Below are 19,920 nucleotides of genomic sequence, written 5' to 3' on the forward strand. Positions count from 1 at the left end.
TTTTGCAAAGCAAGAATGCTCATGTTAACTGAATAACCATCCCCTTTGTTCACTATGTTGTAAGTTTGAGTTTTCTAGAACATTCCTGAATAGAAGCTTACCAGTGAAACCTTCAATGCTGCCACTTCCAAAAACACAAACATCAAAATGCAACTTATATTTCTATAGGGTAGGGGATCTGGTCAAATTGAATCAAAATCGTCAATATAAGAAAGAAAGTGGAGATATTTCTAGACATATCTCCATTCACCAGATTTCAGGTGTTCATTTCTTGACCTTTTCCTCATTTGATATTCACTTGATACTTAAATTTTTTTTCCTCATTTGATACTCAAATTTGACAATAGTTTATCTATTCTTTTGATTGTTAAGAAATAGCATTCAGGCTTGTAAGTATTTTCATAACAAACACACTATATTATTGCTTAAGGATTGCAAGAAGAGGTTTAGGAAAGGAATATTTAAAATAAACTTAAGAAAAAGACAAGAGGTCCTCTCCTACCAGTTCTTGTCAGTGTGCATCAAATGCAGTGAGAAGTACCTAACAGGTGGTGACAAGAATTCCACTGGGAGAGAACTACAAAACTATGAGTGTGCTTCTCAATGCTTGGTGATTGCTTGCTCCCAAATGGCGGGTGCATGGAGTGGAAGACATAAGGCTCCTAGCAGGCTCTACTCTCCATGCAAGGCATCATTCTAGATGCCTTACAGGATTCAAAGACAAAACACCACTCTTGCCACCAACAGCCTAGATTTAATTTAAAAAAAAAAAAAAGGTGCGGAGGGTGGGGGGCGGGGATAGGCCAAAAGCAAAAACAGGAAAAAAGCTTTTTTTCTTTTTTTCAAAAAAAAAAAAAAGATAAATCTAATTTGCCAATGTAAATGAAAATCAAATGTAGCCATGTAAACAGAAAAAAGACATCACCACAGAATAACTTGATGAACAAGGATGTTCTCAAGAGATAAACATTAAAATTTGACAGGACTGAATAAACGGCTCTACTGATGAAATCCGAAGGAAGGGATGCGGTTTAGCTGCCAAGATTAAGTGACATTTTTAGCCCCTGACATTTCATAAAAGTAGCAACAGTACCTCAATCCCCTTCAATTCTATTGGTCTTCTATTGGTCTAAACTCTTCTGAAATACCAAAAGTTAACCTTAACTGTAGTTCCACGTAGTAATACATAGAGTCATGGAGAGCCACGGGACTAATGTGGTTTTCCCCATTAGGGCTACACTCTGAAGATCAAGTCCTGATGATTTGGGGATGTGGTTTTCCCTGAATTAAGTTGCAAAATGTGTGGGGTTTAGAAGCCATAATTATATAGCTTTTATCTGAATGTAGATAAGGTTGGGGTTTCTAAATCTCCAATAAGTCTACTGTTAATCAATGCATCTAGGACATTGAAGCCCTCTCTGAGAAAAAAAAACTGCAGAAGAGATATTTTACTTCTAAAAAAGCACCTTGGCTCCCCTGGTCCACTGAAAACAAATCAGTAGTATAAAGTTATGAGGATTGATGGCGAGGATTATTTATCTTGGATGAACAGGATAAAAAGCAGGTATCAATTACTTTACCACCTGGAAGCAATCTGTGGTCTAGAGCTGGGGCTGGTGCACTATAGTCCATGGGCCAAATGCAGCTTCCCACCTGTTTTTGTAAATAAAATTTTATTCAAACCCTCTTATCCTCATTCATTTATGTACCGTCTATAGCTATTTTTATGCTGCAATGGCAAATGTAAGTAACTGCAACAGAGACCATATGGTCCACACAACCTAAAATATTTACTATCCACCCTTTACACGAAAAGCTTGCTGACCTTGGTTCAAAGGACTGTGAGGGCTGAGATCTACTTGAAATATTACATAAACAATCAATAACCTTTCTAGTCTGTGACTTAAAGAATATCTGTACTTTTGTCCCTCCTCCCCTCAAAAAAGAGCATTTTAGGAGTTAGTTAAATAAACAGTTACTTCTAAAAAAATGTCTGCTTATGTCAGTTGTAGTAAGAAGTGGTAACTCCTTTTCTAACATACTCTATATAAACATTTCTCTAAATCACTCTTTTAGAAGCAAGGTTAGGGGCTGGGGACATAGCTCAGTGGTAAAGCACTTGGCCACCTGACCAGAGGCCTCGCCTTTCGAATTCCAGCACTTTTCCCCTTGGTCTAAGTGGTTTATTCTCCCACTTAGTGTTCAGTTCTATTTTTCAACATGTATTCTTCTATGTGAGCTTCTTCCCTCTGAAGGAAAGATAACATCTCAGCCCACTTCACTATTGTTTCTATCCTTGGATTCCTTTCAGTATATTTGGGTTGGGGTTTTTCCTAGTGTGTCTCTGGAAATGTGCTTTTCTATATTTATTCTGTACTGGTTTTGTGTGCTTCATTTTACTTCCTTCCTTAATAAACTATTTTGTTAACAGTGTTTATTTTTTCCTCCCATCCTTTATCCTGTTGCAGTTATTTTTAAGGTGCTACTGACTTCTTGACACCAAAAATGCAAGGTAGAACATGTCAGTTATACTTCTCACATGGGTTGTTAAAGCATCACATGAATCTTTGCTTCTTTTAAGATAATTTCCACTGCTGTCACTTCCCTTGAAAAACCTCCTTTCTTTTTTTTAAAAAAAAATATTTTTTTAGTTGTACGTGGACAAAATATCTTTATTTACTTATGTTTTTGTGGTGCTGAGGATAGAACCTAGTGCCTCACACGTGCGAGGTTGGTACTCTACCACTGAGCCCCAGCCCAAAAAACCTGCCTTCTTAATGAAGTTTCTTTCCAACTGGACTCAAGCTACAGGTTTTATTGAACATCTAACTAGATTACCTTTCTTGCATATTTTTTGGAAATATATATAGGTATGTGTTGCTACAGCAAGAATGCCAAGGTATAAAAGAAAAGAAGCAAGCCCCCTTTATATTAAATCACTTATCATATGCCATTATATGCAAAATCAAAATGAAATAACCATCTTTTCTTTAAGATGGACAATGTGGACTGGATTATGGTCCTCTAAAATACATTCATAAGCCACTGAACAATTACACCAAGAGAATATTGATTACTGGATATCAACCTATTCCAAGGGTGTCATTGCTTGGACTGATACAGGCTCCACAATCAAAGGTACCCTGATGGGAAATTGAAAGGAATACCTAATAGGGAAATGAACACCAGGCTGATTTAAACAAAGTGATATTAACAACAATGAATATAAAATTTGATTTTTAAGTTTTAAAGAATCAATTGTTTAGTGTACCATCAAATATCTCATCACAATGCAAGCAAATAAGCCAAAAATTTTAATATGGTTTTAAATGAAAGAAGTCCACTTTGGTATTCCCGTTGAGATGAGATGTAGGATACAGTCTGTGATAGAGCTATGCACAAATGCTGCCACCCACCACTATACACACATACTAGGAAGAAAGGTATCTGTCAGTTCTATTAAATTTAGTCTTGGTCATGTGATTTGGGCAAACAAATGTGAGAAGAAGTAAGGTGTGTCACTCTCTTATTCCAAGAGAAACAAGCTTTGGGCAGAAGATCTAGGGTGAACTTTGCCATGTATTTTTTCTTCTGCCATGGTGACTGGGAATGTGTGAATGATAGCTTTCCTATCTACCTGGGTGCCAGCTCTCAGCCATACAGAGTGGCCATGTGGAATAAGGCACTGAGATTTTGAATTGTTTGTTATGTAAAGTTGTAACCTTGCCTATTTTTTAAAAAAATGTAGTTATAGATGGACAGAATGTCTTTATTTTATTTGTTTTTATTTTTATGTGGTGCTGAGGATTGAACCCAGTGCCTCACGCATTCTAGGCAAGTGCTCTGCCACTGAGCTACAGCCCCAGCCCTTGCCTATTTTTTATTAGCACAGTTGAGACCATTTCTGTAGTATTATGTTCCCATGTTCTAAATCCAGTGCCTAAAATGATAATGAAAAAGGACTTTCATGTGAGTGAAAATTGGTCTCCTCAAAAAACAGATATGAATGAAAAGCAGAAATAAGTGAAGGTCTGGATTAATTAAAAAGACCTTACAAAAACAAAAACTCTCAAAAAACGGAATGGATAGTCGTTATCAAGTATTGACTTTGTTTTCAGCGGAAGTGTTCAAGGAGTAACGAAATGAGGTGATCAGATATCCAGGGGTAAAACTAAAGCCTTAGGAACAAGGCTGAGGGAGATAACCTTGAATGTCCCTAAATTCTGAGATTACAAGAATGAAACAGATCTAACAATACTCATGTCACATGTTATCATTTTCAAGGTTGTCAAAACTTGTTCCCTACACCCTTGTAAAGTACTGTGTTGGATGAAGACAAGTACACATATGATTATTTCTGCTTAACAATCATTGCCAAAGCCAACAGCTCTTTCACAGACTTCCAGAAACTTCCCCTTTCCCACACTTAGAACAGCTTTCAAGGACTAGACTGCTTCTATTGATCTGTAAGTCCCCAAAGAGAGATAGTTTTACAAAGATTTCTATCACGCCCACAGATTTAGGAATGATGACTTTGTTTTTATCCCTGATAGATTCTGTAATTTGAAATTAAATATTTTACTTGTTTGTGAAAATCTTTTAGACAATGAAGTTTGTATTTCAAAGATTAGTAAGAGTCTTAGAAAAAAAAAATTGTGTGCCTTCCTGATAAGGAAGCCTATGAAATGCCCCCACATAGTCCTTGAAACAACTTCCTGGTTTTCAAAATAAAAATTCTTGTACTGATAGAATATCAACCTACCCCCAATGCATTTCAGAAAGATAAACAATCCCAGCTTCCTTACTTCCGCTCAGATACTGATAGCAAACAAATGTTGCAAAACTGCTTGACCTTTTCAAACCATAATTTCTGTTACTATTAGGCACATTGAAAGCATTGATAGAAATACTCAATATTTTGCTAAATGACAGACTCTGTTATTTGTATTGGCATGATTCAATTTACTTTATAATATTCTATTTACCTCTGGTATTTAATATTTTATAGCTACTAAAAATAATAAAATAAAAACTATTGTGATGACAATAAAAGACTAAGTACTTATACCCTCTCTGACAAGATCCTGAGATCACCTGTAAAATAAATCACCCACTTTATCTCAGTTTGAGCAATATGTAAAAGTAACCCAAGTATCAAAGATTGATGATTTTTGTTGCAGCAAGGAAACTCCCCATAAAAATTCAAGTGTAGGATAGGTTCATTTAAGGAAGCAGAGGGTGAAAAACTCCAGACATGGTCAGATTGGCAAAGACTGTCGCAAAAGCAATATAGAACAATGACTGAGAACCAGACTCTAGAATCAGCCAGTCCTGGGTTGGCACCCTTACTGCATCATTATCAGGTTAGCCAGCGTGGGCAAGTTATTCAACCTCAAGATAGAGAAAGTCATAGTATATACCTTGCAGGGTTATCCTGTAGGCAAAACAGTAAATTAATTATCACTGTGCCTCACACAAAATAACCAAATCAGTTATTTGTTGTTGCTTGGCAAATCAACAAGAAGCATATGGTATAACACATCAACCATTTATTTGCTCATGATTCTGTGGAGTGGCAATTAGGGCTGGGCTCATCTAGGCAGTTCTTTTTCTTTTCACATGGTAACCGCTGGATACAATGATGCATTTACAGTCTGTTGACATGTTGGCTGGGGATGGCCAATCTTGGATGTCCCCATTCACATATCTGAAGATGAGGTGGGAGAGTTGGAAAGTCTAGAATGGCGGAAGTGGCCTCCTGTCTTTTTCCAAATGCTCACTCTCCATAGGGTATCTCATTCTTAAGGAGACGAACCTGGACTTGTTCACTAGGAACAGTATTCCAAGAGGACCAGGCTCAATGCACAAGTCACATGGTCATGCTCTGAGTCATTATAGGAGTACATGTACAACTTGTAGACACTAGAACTCACAACTCACTAAGAGCTGTTCCTTTTTTACTGCTACACTAAGTTTAAAAACTACTTTAACTTAGGAAATGCTAGCTATCTTCCTCATCAACTATTTAAGACATCTGAAACTGAATTGAGTTGATTATCTTTGAAGGAAGAAATTAAGAAATTCAGATTTCCAAATTCAGCAACTTGGCAGGCAGATGCACAATTTTTAAGCATTTACTGAGCACCTGTATGCACCTAGTTCTTTCCTAGATGTTGAACACTAGTAGCAGTGTGTGAATAAGATGTTACTCAAAGAACTTGTGTTTTAGTGATCAGGAAAAAATGCTTTACACAGAATAGTAAACATATAGAACATTCAAGAAGAATAGACAATATTGAGCCTTTTATACTGATCTTTGGGTCCTACAAAGATAATTCTATTAGGTATGTCCTGTGAAAACTCCTACTCTTGATCTGCCAAGATTATAGCAAAGATTAGAAAATAGCCAATTGGAGAGCCACCGCCTGCGCCTCCAAGGTAGGCAGACCTGCGGCCAACAGGGAGAACAGACCCAGCGGCCCGCCGGCGTGGTAGACACATCACCCCAATTGGAGGAAGGGCCCAGCTGCCGCCCACAAGGTAGGCAGACCGCACGTCCCAGAGAAGGGGCCCAGCGGACAGCCAGCCTAGTTGAAAAATCACCCCAATTGGAGGAGGGGCACAGCCGCCTCCCGCGCCTGCAAGGTAGGCAGACCTGCAAACTGGAGAACAGGCCCAGTGGCCCACCAGCGTCGTAGACAGATCACCCCTATTGGAGGAGGGGCCCAGCCATTGCCCGCAAGGTAGGCAGACCACGCGACCTGGAGAAGGGGCCCAGCAGCCCGCCAGTGTGAAAGACAGATCACCCCAATTGGAGAAGGAGCACAGCCGCTGCCTGCCCCTGCAAGGGAGACTTTGCAACTATACAAGAGCAATATAAATATATAGGGGGAAATTCAATAACACAACAGTTTCACCAAGCAGAAAGAAATGCGAGCAGTACGAAAAGACAAGGAAAGAAAGGACCACAAGCAATGCAGGTCAACTCAACTTTAGAAGAGGTAATAGCTGCAGCAGATGGAATGTCAGATAAAGAATTCAGGATATACATGCTTCAGATGATCTGGAGTATCAAGGAAGACATTAGACAGCAAAATCAGACAATGAAAGATCGACAATGAATTACATAAACAAATCCAAGAAGCAAAAGATCAACTATACAGGGAGATAGAGGTTATAAAAAACAAACAAACAGAAATCCTAGAAATGCGGAAGCAATAAACCAACTTAAAAACTCAAATGAGAAAACTACCAGCAGAGTGGAACACTTAGAAGATAGAACATCAGACAATGAAGACAAAGTATTTCAACTTGAAAAGAACATAGACAGCTCAGCAAGACTGTTAAGAAACCATGAGCAGAACATCCAAGAAATATGGGATAACATAAAGAGACCAAACTTAAGAGTCATTGGGATACAGGAAGGTATAGAGGTCCAAACCAAAGGAATGAGCAATCTGTTCAAAGAAATAATATGAGAAAAATTCTCAGACTTGAAGAATGAGACAGAATCCCAAATCCTAGAAGCCTAAAGGACGCCGAATGTGCAAAATCATAAGAGACCCACACCTAGACACATTATAATGAAGATGCCCAACAGACAGAATAAGGAGAGAATTTTAAAAGCTTCAAAAGAAAGGAAGCAGATTACATTTAGGGGTAAACCAATCAGGATAACAGCTGATCTTTTAACACAGACTCTGAAAGCTAGAAGATCCTGGAACAACATATTTCAAACGCTGAAAGAAAATGGGTTCCAACCAAGAATTGTGTATCCAGCGAAATTAAGCTTCAGGATGGAAGATGAAATTAAAACCTTCCACGATAAACAAAAGTTAAAAGAATTTGCAGCTAGAAAACCATCTCTACAAAACACCCTCGGCAAAACATTACAGGAAGAGGAAATGGAAAATAACAATGAAAACCAACAGTGGGAGGTAGTACAGTAAAGGGAAAAAATAGTCAAAGAAGAAAAACAAGCAATGTTAAGTAACATAAATAAACAAATATGGCAGGAAGAACAATACATATCTCAATAATAACCCTAAATGTTAATGGCTTAAACTCACCAATTAAGAGACACAGGCTAGTAGAATGGATCAAAAAAAAAAAAAAAAAAAAAGATCCAACAATATGCTGCCTACAGGAGATGCATTTGATAGGAAAAGACATACATAGACTGAAAGTGAAAGGTTGGGAAAAATCATATCACTCATATGGACTTCTGAAACAAGCAGGAGTGTCCATACTCATATCAAATAAAATAGATTTCAAGTCAAAGTTAATCAAAAGGGATAAAGAGGGACACTACATACTGCTTAAGGGAACCATACACCAACAAGACATAGCAATCATAAATATATATGCTCCAAACAATGGTGCAGCTATGTTCATCAAAAAAACTCTTCTCAAGTTCAAGAGTCTAATAGACCACCATATAATAATTATGGGAGACTTCAACACACCTCTCTCACCACTGGACAGATCTTCCAAACAAAAGTTGAATAAAGAAACTACAGAACTCAATAATACAATTAATAACCTAGACTTAATTGACATATATAGAATATACCACCCAACATCAAGCAGTTACACTTTTTCCTCAGCAGCACATGGATCCTTCTCAAAAATAGATCATATATTATGTCACAGGGCAACTCTTAGACATTATAAAGGAGTAGAAATAATACCATCCATCCTATCTGATCATAATGGAATGAAACTGGAAATCAACGATAAAAGAAGGAAGGAAGAATCATGCATCACTTGGAGAATGAACAATAGGTTACTCAATGATCAATGGGTTATAGAAGACATCAAGGAGGAAATTAAAAAATTCTTAGAGATAAATGAAAACACAGACACAACATATCGGAATCTATGGGACACAATGAAAGCAGTTCTAAGAGGAAAATTCATTGCCTGGAGTTCATTCCTTAAAAAAAGGAAAAACCAACAAATAATGATCTCACACTTTATCTCAAAATCCTAGAAAAAGAAGAGCAAAACAACAGCAAAAGAAGTAGAAGGCAAGAAATAAGTAAAATCAGAGCTGAAATTAATGAAATCGAAACAAAAGAAACAATTGAAAAAATTGACAAAACTAAAAGTTGGTTCTTTGAAAAAATAAATAAAACTGACAGACCCTTAGCCATGCTAACGAAGAGAAGAAGAGAGAGAACTCAAATTATTAGCATACGGGATGAAAAAGGCAATATCACAACAGACACTTCAGAAATACAGAAGATAATTAGAAATTATTTTGAATCCTTATACTCCAATAAAATAGAAGATAGTGAAGGCATCGATAAATTTCTTAAGTCATATGATCAACCCAGATTGAGTCAGGAGGATATAGACAACCTAAACAGACCAATATCAATTGAGGAAATAGAAGAAGCCATCAAAAGACTACCAACTAAGAAAAGCCCAGGACATATAAAAAGCCCAGGTATACAGCAGAGTTTTACAAAACCTTTAAAGAAGAAATAATACCAATACTTTTCAAGCTATTCCAGGAAATAGAAAAAGAGGGAGAACTTCCAAATTCATTCTACGAGGCCAACATCACCCTGATTCCTAAACCAGACAAAGACAATTCAAAGAAAGAAAACTATAGACCAATATCTCTAATGAATCTAGATGCAAAAATCCTCAATAAAATTCTGGTGAATCGGATACAAAAACATATCAAAAAAATTGTGCACCATGATCAAGTAGGATTCATCCCTGGGATGCAAGGCTGGTTCAATATATGGAAATCAATAAATGTTATTCACCACATCAATACACTTAAAGATAAGAACCATATGATCATCTCGATAGATGCAGAAAAAGCATTCGACAAAGTACAGCATCCCTTTATGTTCAAAACTCTAGAAAAACTAGGGATAACAGGAACATACATCAATATTGTAAAAGCTATCTATGCTAAGCCTCAGGCTAGCATCATTCTGAACGGAGAAAAATTGAAGGTATTCCCTCTAAAATCTGGAACAAGACAGGGATGCCCTCTCTCACCACTTCTGTTCAACATAGTTCTCAAAACACTAGCCAGAGCAATTAGACAGACGAAAGAAATTAAGGCATAAAAATAGGAAAAGAAGAACTTAAATTATCACTATTTGCAGGTGACATGATTCTATACCTAGCAGACCCAAAAGGCTCTACAAAGAAACTATTAGAGCTAATAAATGAATTCAGCAAAGTGGCAGGATATAAAATCAACACGCATAAATCAAAGGCATTCCTGTATATCAGCGACAAATCCTCTGAAATGGAAATGAGGACAACCACTCCATTCACAATATCCTCAAAAAAAATAAAATACTTGGGAATCAACCTAACAAAAGAGGTGAAAGACTTATGCAATGAAAACTACAGAACCCTAAAGAAAGAAATAGAAGAAAATCTTAGAAGATGGAAAAATATACCCTGTTCATGGATAAGCAGAACTAACATCATCAAAATGGCGATATTACCAAAAGTTCTCTATAGGTTTAATGCAATGCCAATCAAAATCCCAATGGCATTTCTTGTAGAAATAGAGAAAGCAATCATGAAATTCATATGGAAAAATAAAAGACCCAGAATAGCAAAAACAACTCTAAGCAGGAAGTGTGAATCAGGCGGTATAGCGATACCAGACTTCAAACTATACTACAGAGCAATAGTAACAAAAACAGCATGGTACTGGTACCAAAACAGGCAGGTGGACCAATGGTACAGAATAGAGGACACAGAAACCAATCCACAAAATTACAACTATCTTATATTTGATAAAGGGGCTAAAAGCATGCAATGGAGGAAGGATAGCATCTTCAACAAATGGTGCTGGGAAAACTGGAAATCCATATGCAACAAAATGAAACTGAATCCCTTTCTCTCGCCATGCACAAAAGTTAACACAAAATGGATCAAGGAGCTTGATATCAAATCAGAGACACGGCGTCTTATACAAGAAAAAGTTGGCTACGATCTACATACTGTGGGGTCGGGCTCCAAATTCCTCAATAGGACACCCATAGCACAAAAGTTAATAACTAGAATCAACAAATGGGACTTACTCAAACTAAAAAGTTTTTTCTCAGCAAAAGAAACAATAAGAGAGGTAAATAGGGAGCCCACATCCTGGGAACAAATCTTTACTCCTCACATTTCAGATGAGCCCTAATATCCAGAGTATACAAAGAACTCAAAAAATTAAACAATAAGAAAACAAATAACCCAATCAACAAATGGGCCAAGGACCTGAACAGACATTTCTCAGAGGAGGACATACAATCAATCAACAAGTACATGAAAAAATGCTCACCATCTCTAGCAGTCAGAGAAATGCAAATCAAAACCACCCTAAGATACCATCTCACTCCAGTAAGATTGGCAGCCATTATGAAGTCAAACAAAAACAAGTGCTGGCGAGGATGTGGGGAAAAGGGTACACTTGTACATTGCTGGTGGGACTGCAAATTGGTGCAGCCAATTTGGAAAGCAGTATGGAGATTTCTTGGAAAGCTGGGAATGGAGCCACCATTTGACCCAGCTATTCCCCTTCTCAGTCTATTCCCTAAAGACCTAAAAAGAGTATGCTACAGGGACACTGCTACATCGATGTTCATAGCAGCACAATTCACAATAGCAAGACTGTGGAACCAACCTAGATGCCCTTCAATAGACGAATGGATAAAAAAAATGTGGCATTTATACACAATGGAGTATTACTCTGCATTAAAAAATGACAAAATCATAGAATTTGCAGGGAAATGGATGGCACTAGAGCAGATTATGCTAAGTGAAGCTAGCCAATCCCTAAAAAACAAATGCCAAATGTCTTCTTTGATATAAGGAGAGTGACTAAGAACAGAGTAGGGACGAAGAGCATGAGAAGAAGATTAACATTAAACAGGGATGAGAGGTGGGAGGGAAAGGGAGAGAGAAGGGAAATTGCATGGAAATGGAAGGAGACCCTCAGGGTTATACAAAATTACATAGAAGAGGAAGTGTGGGGTAAGGGAAAAAAAAACAAGGGGGAGAAATGAATTACAGTAGATGGGGTAGAGAGAGAAGAGGGGAGGGGAGGGGGGATAGCAGAGGATAGGAAAGGCAGCAGAACACAACAGACACTAGTATGGCAATATGTAAATCAGTGGATGTGTTACCGATGTGATTCTGCAATCTGTATACGGGGTAAAAATGGGAGTTCATAACCCACTTGAATCAAAGTGTGAAATATGATATATCAAGAACTATGTAATGTTTTGAACAACCAACAATAAAAATTTTTAAAAAAATAAAATAAAACCTAAAAAAAAAAAAGAAAATAGCCAATTGCAAGATATGTTATGTATACTCAGAAAACCCTGAATATAAAAGAAATTATTTGTACCCATTTAGGAAACTTACTCCCTTTTATTCTGGCAATCAGACTTACTTTTAAGTTAGAGAGACCCATTATTAGGCTGCTTGGGGTTCAGCAGAAGCACCCCAGCTCTTGTCTATTTAAAGGGATTAGCTCATAAAGTAATATGATTAGTTTTAGCATTCCTTAAAACTCCATCTGGGCAATTTCTCATAGTACAGAATTATAATCCAGTGTCCTAAAATCTGGGATGTCTTTTTACCATTAATCTGGGGTAAGTCCGTAAATTATATGATTCAGGGTAGGAAAGACAGTGGAATGAGATGGACATCATTACCTAAGTACATGTATGAAGACATGAATGGTGTGACTCTACTTTGTGTACAACCAGAGACATGAAAAAATTGTGCTCTATATGTGTAATATGAATTGAGTTGCATTCTGCTCTCACATATAACAAATTAGAATAAATTTTAAAAAATTATGTGATTCAGAAGTAGTCTGAGAATCCATAAAAATTATAAGCATCTTGCAAGGACTGAATTGACATTTTAAGAGACAAATCCACAATTCTCCACTCTCCCAGCAATGGAGAGGTTGTAGCACTATGCTGGGTGGGTATCAGGAGATAACAGAGCAGCAGGCATTCGGGATCATTGCTAATGCACAGGACTTTAGCAAGAGGTGAGAAACAAGAACTCAAAAAATAATTTACCATAGATATTAAAATTTACCATAGATATTAAAATCTGGGATTGGATACAAAAAGGTTGGAAACTTATTGAAGCTGTAAGACACAATCATTTCGTTTTAACACTGATTAGGCACCCATGTTTGCTTGGCACTTAATCCCGTCTAAATTCCAGGAACGTGCAGACCAACAGAGTGTGAATATGGTCTTCTGTTGGACTGACCAACCAAAGAAACCATCAGAAGCAAAAGTTGGGCCAGTCAGAAAACAAAGTACAGGAAGCTAGTTGGTGTCTTACCGCAGAGTGTGCTGTTCTGAGATGGTATGGAGTCAGTTCCTGTGGTTGAGCCTTCCTGGACCACAGGCAATTAGTCATTGCTTCCTCCATTTCTGCAGTTCTCTGTTCTTACCTCTACTGTAGAACTTATCCTGCTTTTCCCTAGATTGTATTCCCATTCCCTAGCACAAAGGCTGGAACAGAGGAAGTAACTAACAAATATGTGTGTGTTTTTTGTTTGTTTGTTTTTTGGCGGGATTCTAGGGAGTGAACCCAGGGGTGCTTAACCTCTGAGCCACATCCCCAGCCTTTTTCTGTATTTTATTTAGAGACAGGGTCTCATTGAGTGACTCAGGGCCTCACTAAGTTGCTGAGGCTGGCTTTGAATTCACAATTCTCCTGCCTCAGCCTCGTGAGCCCCTGGGATTACAGGCATGTGCCACCACTCTAGGCACAAATGTGCTTTAATAGAATATTAGATTAAACAAATAAAAAGGTGAACAACCTGCCTAGTTTGGCACCTGCCTTGTTTGGCACTTTAGGGCCATAGGCTTGCCCTACTGTATTAGAAAAGGCTATTCTTGGACACAGGGTTGAGTTGGAATGAAACAGATTCTTCACTCATAAAACCCTCCCTCGATCCCTTCAATATGTAACCTGATGTAACACAGCAGAACTTTATAACTGTATTACTACATTAATGAATATTCTAATGTAATGATTTTATGTATCAAGAAACCTATGGGAAATAATTTTTTGTTTTTTTCTTGTGGAACTAGGGATTGAACCCAGGGCCTGACAGCTCACTATACCAGTGAGCTACATCGCAGGCCCAAAATAAGTCTTTTCACTGAAGTAAAAATTCATTTATTCATTGCATGTTTCTTAAGGGCAAAAGTGGGAGGGAGCATATTTAAGGGAAAATAAAAGACTTTAAAAAATGGATACCCAATGCATCTCATCTTTATATTCAATGGTTTTCCTACCCACTCAATGATGGGATTTAGCTCTCATTTCTTTCTTTCTCTCTCTCTCTCTGCCCCCCCCCCCCCACACACACACACGCTGTGTTACTTTAGGCTCATTAACAGGTGCTTTTCAGCTACTTCCTTTTTCTAAAACAAGAAGCATTGAGTCAGCGATTTAGCCAGAGGGAAATCTCTAAGCAATGACTATTAATAATGAAGACTTACCAATGTTGGCAAAATCCATTTCCCCTTTACAAGATGAAGAGAGCAACTTACTGAAAGTTCATATCACTCACAAAGTCAAAGAGATTTTTTTGGGGGGAAAAATGCTTCTAGAAGGCTTGATTTAGTTAAAATTTAGATCAGATATGTGGGGACATGTCCCAGCATTCTGTATGTTGGCTATTAACAGAGCCAACTTCTATTTCAAGATAAATACTAACAGAGAAATTAATATGTGTTAAGTGTCTACTGTATTCTAAGTATTGTGATAAGCTCTTGTGTAAAGTTGTCATTTGACCCCAACAATCCTGCAAATGAAGCTAGGAGTGCAGACGTGGCCTTTCTGCCTCTGAGGTCATGCTCCTTAACTGTTAGTTTCAACTGTCTCCATCTGAGATCTCTAACTCAGGATAAAGGCAGGTAAAACACAGATGGAGTCTCAATTTTGAAGGACTGTGTTCCACAAATTTCCCATTGAGAAAAGAAAAGAAAGAGAGAATGTCATTTCTCTAGATGTTCCAGAAATAGGATTCAGGGTTTGGGACTGAATGTCAGACAACCTACTACATATTTCCTCCTTTTGCTTACATTCCAAGGCATTGGTTCATCCCTGAAAGACAGAGGCATTTAAACTATCTCCCTGACAACTCATTCTGGCCCAAACTGCCACATTCACTTGCAACAAGAAGACTGTACAGTGGTTCAGAGTGACCCAGTTAAGAGCAGTCCCATTAAAGCTATTAAGTGTGGTTTCTTTTTCAGTGAGGTCATCCTGCTTAATCCCTGGGGACTGAAGCAGCCTCTCCAACAGCCTGTCTCAGCCTATGTCTTAGTAGACTAAAGGGCTCAACTTGTTACCTCTCTTAAAGTGAGAAGAAGGAAGAGATCAAGAGTGAGAGAGAGGAGAGTTAAGAAGAAAGCAAACAGTAAAATGCTAGTCACGTGGAGAAACTACTTCAGGGACTGCAAAAAGACAGAAAGAGATTGGAAGTACTGCCAAGAAGGAAGTGGGAAGACTCCCCATCTACTTCCTCACCATTGAGTAAATCTGTCCTTCCTTAGAATCAACTGTAAGAAAGAGAATATACAAAAGGAACAAGTTTCAGAGAAAGCATCCTGGATTCTATCAGGGCAGAACGAAAAGCTGTAACTGTCCCATGTAGTTTCAGCTAGTTCACAGAGCAACATAGTGAAGCCTTCCTGGAGACATGCATAAAATAAAAAGTTATATTTCTTATTAAGAATCTCTCCATGAGTAGTTTCTAAATCAGAAACATTGGGTGGCGTGGGGAGGGTGTGACCAGCACTCTTTGTTTTAACATGTCCTCTAGGGGAAGTTAGGGAACCAATGGCTTGTATGCCTTTATCTCTCCCTCACATCTCTAGCATGAAAAGATAGTAAAGTCATATGAGAGTCCTTCCATTCAGACTTGTGAGATAAAATAACTACATACGTCCTGACTGCTAAAGTGAAAAATAAGAAAGTATGAAGATAAAGGCACCTAATGAAATATCTGTATGTATGTATGTATATATCTACTCTGTTCATTTATCAATAGTAAATTTCTAAAGGGATTATTGATAGTTACCTCTATGAATCCAAATCTATGGGGGCGGGAGAGAGAAAAGGAAATTTTATGTGTTTCTTTTGTAACATTTGCTTAAAAATCATTTCTTCTTTTTATACCTTCATATATTTTAAAACTTCACAGTTGATTCTGATCATCAACCAAAATTAGGAACGCTTGGAGAGAATTGGTTGTAAGTGTTTATTAGTTTAGTAGCCATTAAGTGACTGCTTGAACATTTGTCCTTTGACCTTGTGGATTTTCTCCCAAGCTGTTTCCTGTGGCTTCTTTTGAAGTCTTGCTCCAGAAAATGCATACATTCAAGATAGGTCCATCACTGGGGTGGTGCCGGTCTCCCAAGACCAGTCCTGGAGTCCTGTATTATAAGAGCTTCTCAAAGCCACTGCTCTAACAAGCCCAAGGTTCCCCTCACTCAGAATCAGCAGTGTGCATCCAGATTCGTGAAGAAGATGCTAGAAATGCAATATGGTTTACATGACTAAATTCAATTAACAAATATCAAAACCATTTGACTATGGGGGTCTAGCTTGCTTCTTCTACAGAGATCAACATGCCCTGTTAGTATCCAGGAAGGAAAATAAAATCCAAGAGCAGAACAAATCTATGACAGCACTCTATTAGACTATTCTTTCCATTCAGTTAGAAGCAGTAAGAGCTCCAGGCATAATTGTGAAGCACCTTAAACCTATCTGTCTAATTTCCACTTTCTAAGTCCCTCTCATCCTCCCACGATTGGGTGTTATGGTGGAAACTGAACACCCATGTCTTTACCCTGGAGTCCTCAAAACTAATTCTATTGGAGCCCCACCCATGCATGCCCACCATGAAGCATCTTCAAAATTACTTCTTCAGGATGCTCCTCCCAGTATCACAGTTATACCGTCTTCCTCCCTTCCCATCCAAACATTTAGTCCCTGTGCTAGCCAGCTTTTTGTCATTGTGACTAAAATACCCGACAAGAACAACTTAGAGAAGGAAAAGTTTGTTTTGGGCTCACAGTTTCAGAGGTTCAGTCCATCATGGCAACTCCATTGCGCTGGACCTAAAGTGATAGTGGAACATCATGGCAGAAGGGCATGTCAGAGGAAAGCTGCTCACTTCAAGGCAGGAGGGAAGCAGAAAGAGAACATATAATGACCAGGGATAAAATATAAACCCCAGAGGAACACACCTAGTGACCTACTTCTTTCAGCCATACCCCACCTGTCTACAGTTACCACCCAGTTAGTCCATTCAAATTATTAATCCAGTGAATGGATTAATCCACCAATTAAATTCAGTTCTCATAATCTAAACATTTCACCACCTGCACTAACACAGGAGCTTGCGGGGATACCTCATATCCAAGCCATAACAGTTCCTTAATATTTTAACTTTATTCAGGTGTAACTGAAGAAAGCAATTCCAGAAAGTCACCCTGAAGGCTCTATCAGTAGTTTTCAATATTATTATCCCAAATCCTCCAACTTACCTGAGATATCTGGCACATGGGAATACTAGGGGGAAAAGGGAACAGTTACGGACTATATCAGATTTCCCAGGAGGATTGTGTGATTTTAAAGAGTCCCCAGTTCTGATACATAGTCTTCAAGTGACTTCTTTTGAATTGATAGGCTTGACATAAATTTCATAGTTAATTCCCTTAAGGCTATCTATGTGTTAATAAAGAATTATTTAAGCCAAAATTGAATCTCTAATTATGGAATCACATGTAGATTGTTTGTAGGGAAGATATTTGGGGATAAGGATCCTTCCTGGGTCCCCCCAAATACATCACACCTTCAAATGATTAACTTGCTTAACATTAGGTTTGCTCCTTTTGCTCGAAACTTTGCTAAAGATTTGCTAATAATCTTACAGAACCTTCCCAGTAGGTCACTTGAAATTCCACTTATAAGACTGGTCTTGCTTAAAGTAAGGCAAGAGAGGAAAACTATGCAATCCATCACCTCTTGGTTCTTAATGGTATTGACTCTCAAAACCCAGAGGAATGCTAGCTTCCATAAGCTTCTCTCCACAGACTGATATTTTAAGTCTGGAATGCTAAGAACTAACAACCTTCATTTTGCCCTTGCGGACAGAACATTGGTAGCTGGTTTACCTGACCTACAATAGGCAGCTCTGTTTTTCTGTTGGAAAATTTGGAAACTAATGTGGAAAATGTAATGACAGCGGCCTCATAAAACAAAGAAATATCCACCCACCAATATTTTTTTTCAGAGCTCACGATATAACAAGTGCATTGTCTTCACTTTGAATCATCACTTTACCTTCCTTCTCTAGGACGCTTCAGAAAAACCCACATCTGGAACTCCCTAAAAATGATCTCTGCTCTCAAGACAGATCTGCTCATCATCCCTTAATCCAGACACCAAATATCTTCATCACCACAAAAACTGGAAATGACATTGCTATTACAAAAGCAAATGCCACCCCTATAAGTGAACTACAAAGACATTGTTTCCAGACAAATGTTTTGGTTTAGAACAATTGGACAGGGATGGTGTAGACTCATCCTTACCTAAAAATCTTCCCTAGAGTGAAAAGGTGATGATCTAAAACTCTAATCACATTTTAAAAAATGAAATTCACCACAGAAGCTAAACGCTAATGATTCCAGCCATTAAAATTCCAGTCTAAGATCTAAAAGGTGGATCTGAGGCCCTTTCACCAAGAAAAGCTGCAGCCATTTATTAGAAGCCCAAAGCCTCAGAGTGAAACCGGCTTAACATTCTGGTAACTGTGACTGAATCACCCAACAAGGACTTAACACACACCTTAAAGAAGTTTTGTTTGTTTGTTTTAGCAAGTCTTATTCATTATAAATAATAGAAGTCCACTTGAACCATCTTAAATAAAGAAGGGTTATTATAAGTCTATCTCATGGATCCCAAATTTAGGGAAAACAGGACTCATAAGGACAGAGTCAGATACACGATGATTCTCAAAATCTACATCACTGATTCTCTCCCCCTACATCTCTCTCTGTCTCTGTTTCTCTCTCCTCTCTCTCGCTCTCCCCTTCCCTCCCTTCTCCTTTTCTCTCTCCCCCTCCCTTGCTTTATCTCACTCTTTCCTCCCTTCCTTTTTCTTTCTGTCTCCTTTCCTCCCCATGGTTTCCATTTCTGCCTTTCTCTGAAGCTGTGCTTCTATCTTGCCTCTCAGCAGAAGCACCTTCTTGGCTTCTCCATGTATAAGCTATAAACTTGCAACTGGGCTTTTGGTCAGCATGGTCTGACTGAAGCCCAATTGCAAACTCTTGAGAAAGAACCAGAGAGACCCATCATGGTTGAGCACTCTGTGTACCAAGGGAGGTATGAAGGGACAGGTCTCATGGTACAGCATGGCTTCTGGGGCTCTACTACCTGAGAGCAGGGGTACATCTCCTAGAAAGAGAGTCATTTGGGCTGGGAAAAGAGTAGTTATTCCTCTTACTGAAAAACATTTTAGAATCTGAAGTTCAACAAATTGATGAGTAGAAAAACCATTAGCTTACCTTTGGGAATTTTTTCTCTCCATATTTGTTTCCATTAACTTGCAAACTTATATCTTCTAGTGTCCTTTCCTGGGAGAAAAAATACATACACACTAAAAAGATTGGTGCAGTAGAGAAATCAGTAGACTCGGGGGGCTCAGGAGACACAGGCTACACCAAGAACAGCAATAAGTAATCTCACATTATGCCAGAGTCTTTAAGGCCCCCTTCGTGTCTACTGTTCTACTTCTTTTGAGGCTGTAAGAAGTCTGTTCTTATAATAACTATGTGGGGGAAAGGACCCTCTAATTTGCAAGGTGCCTTTGGAGGAATATTGACT

General features: G+C 38.3%; 1 long non-coding RNA gene across 1 annotated transcript; it reads right to left on the reverse strand.

Moving 5' to 3' along the window:
• Positions 1 to 16,271: 16,271 nt before the first annotated feature.
• Positions 16,272 to 19,674, reverse strand: LOC131424846 (uncharacterized). The gene is made up of 3 exons (XR_009228414.1): positions 19,602 to 19,674; positions 17,103 to 17,202; positions 16,272 to 16,557 (listed from the first exon to the last, which is right to left on the reverse strand). It is a non-coding gene; the product is annotated as an uncharacterized LOC131424846 (long non-coding RNA).
• Positions 19,675 to 19,920: the final 246 nt, after the last annotated feature.

This window comes from Marmota monax, unplaced genomic scaffold (genome assembly GCF_021218885.2).
Source record: "Marmota monax isolate L192 unplaced genomic scaffold, Marmota_monax_Labrador192_F-V1.1 WCK01_AAM20220418_F8-fsc00001, whole genome shotgun sequence".
Lineage (NCBI taxonomy): Eukaryota > Metazoa > Chordata > Mammalia > Rodentia > Sciuridae > Marmota > Marmota monax.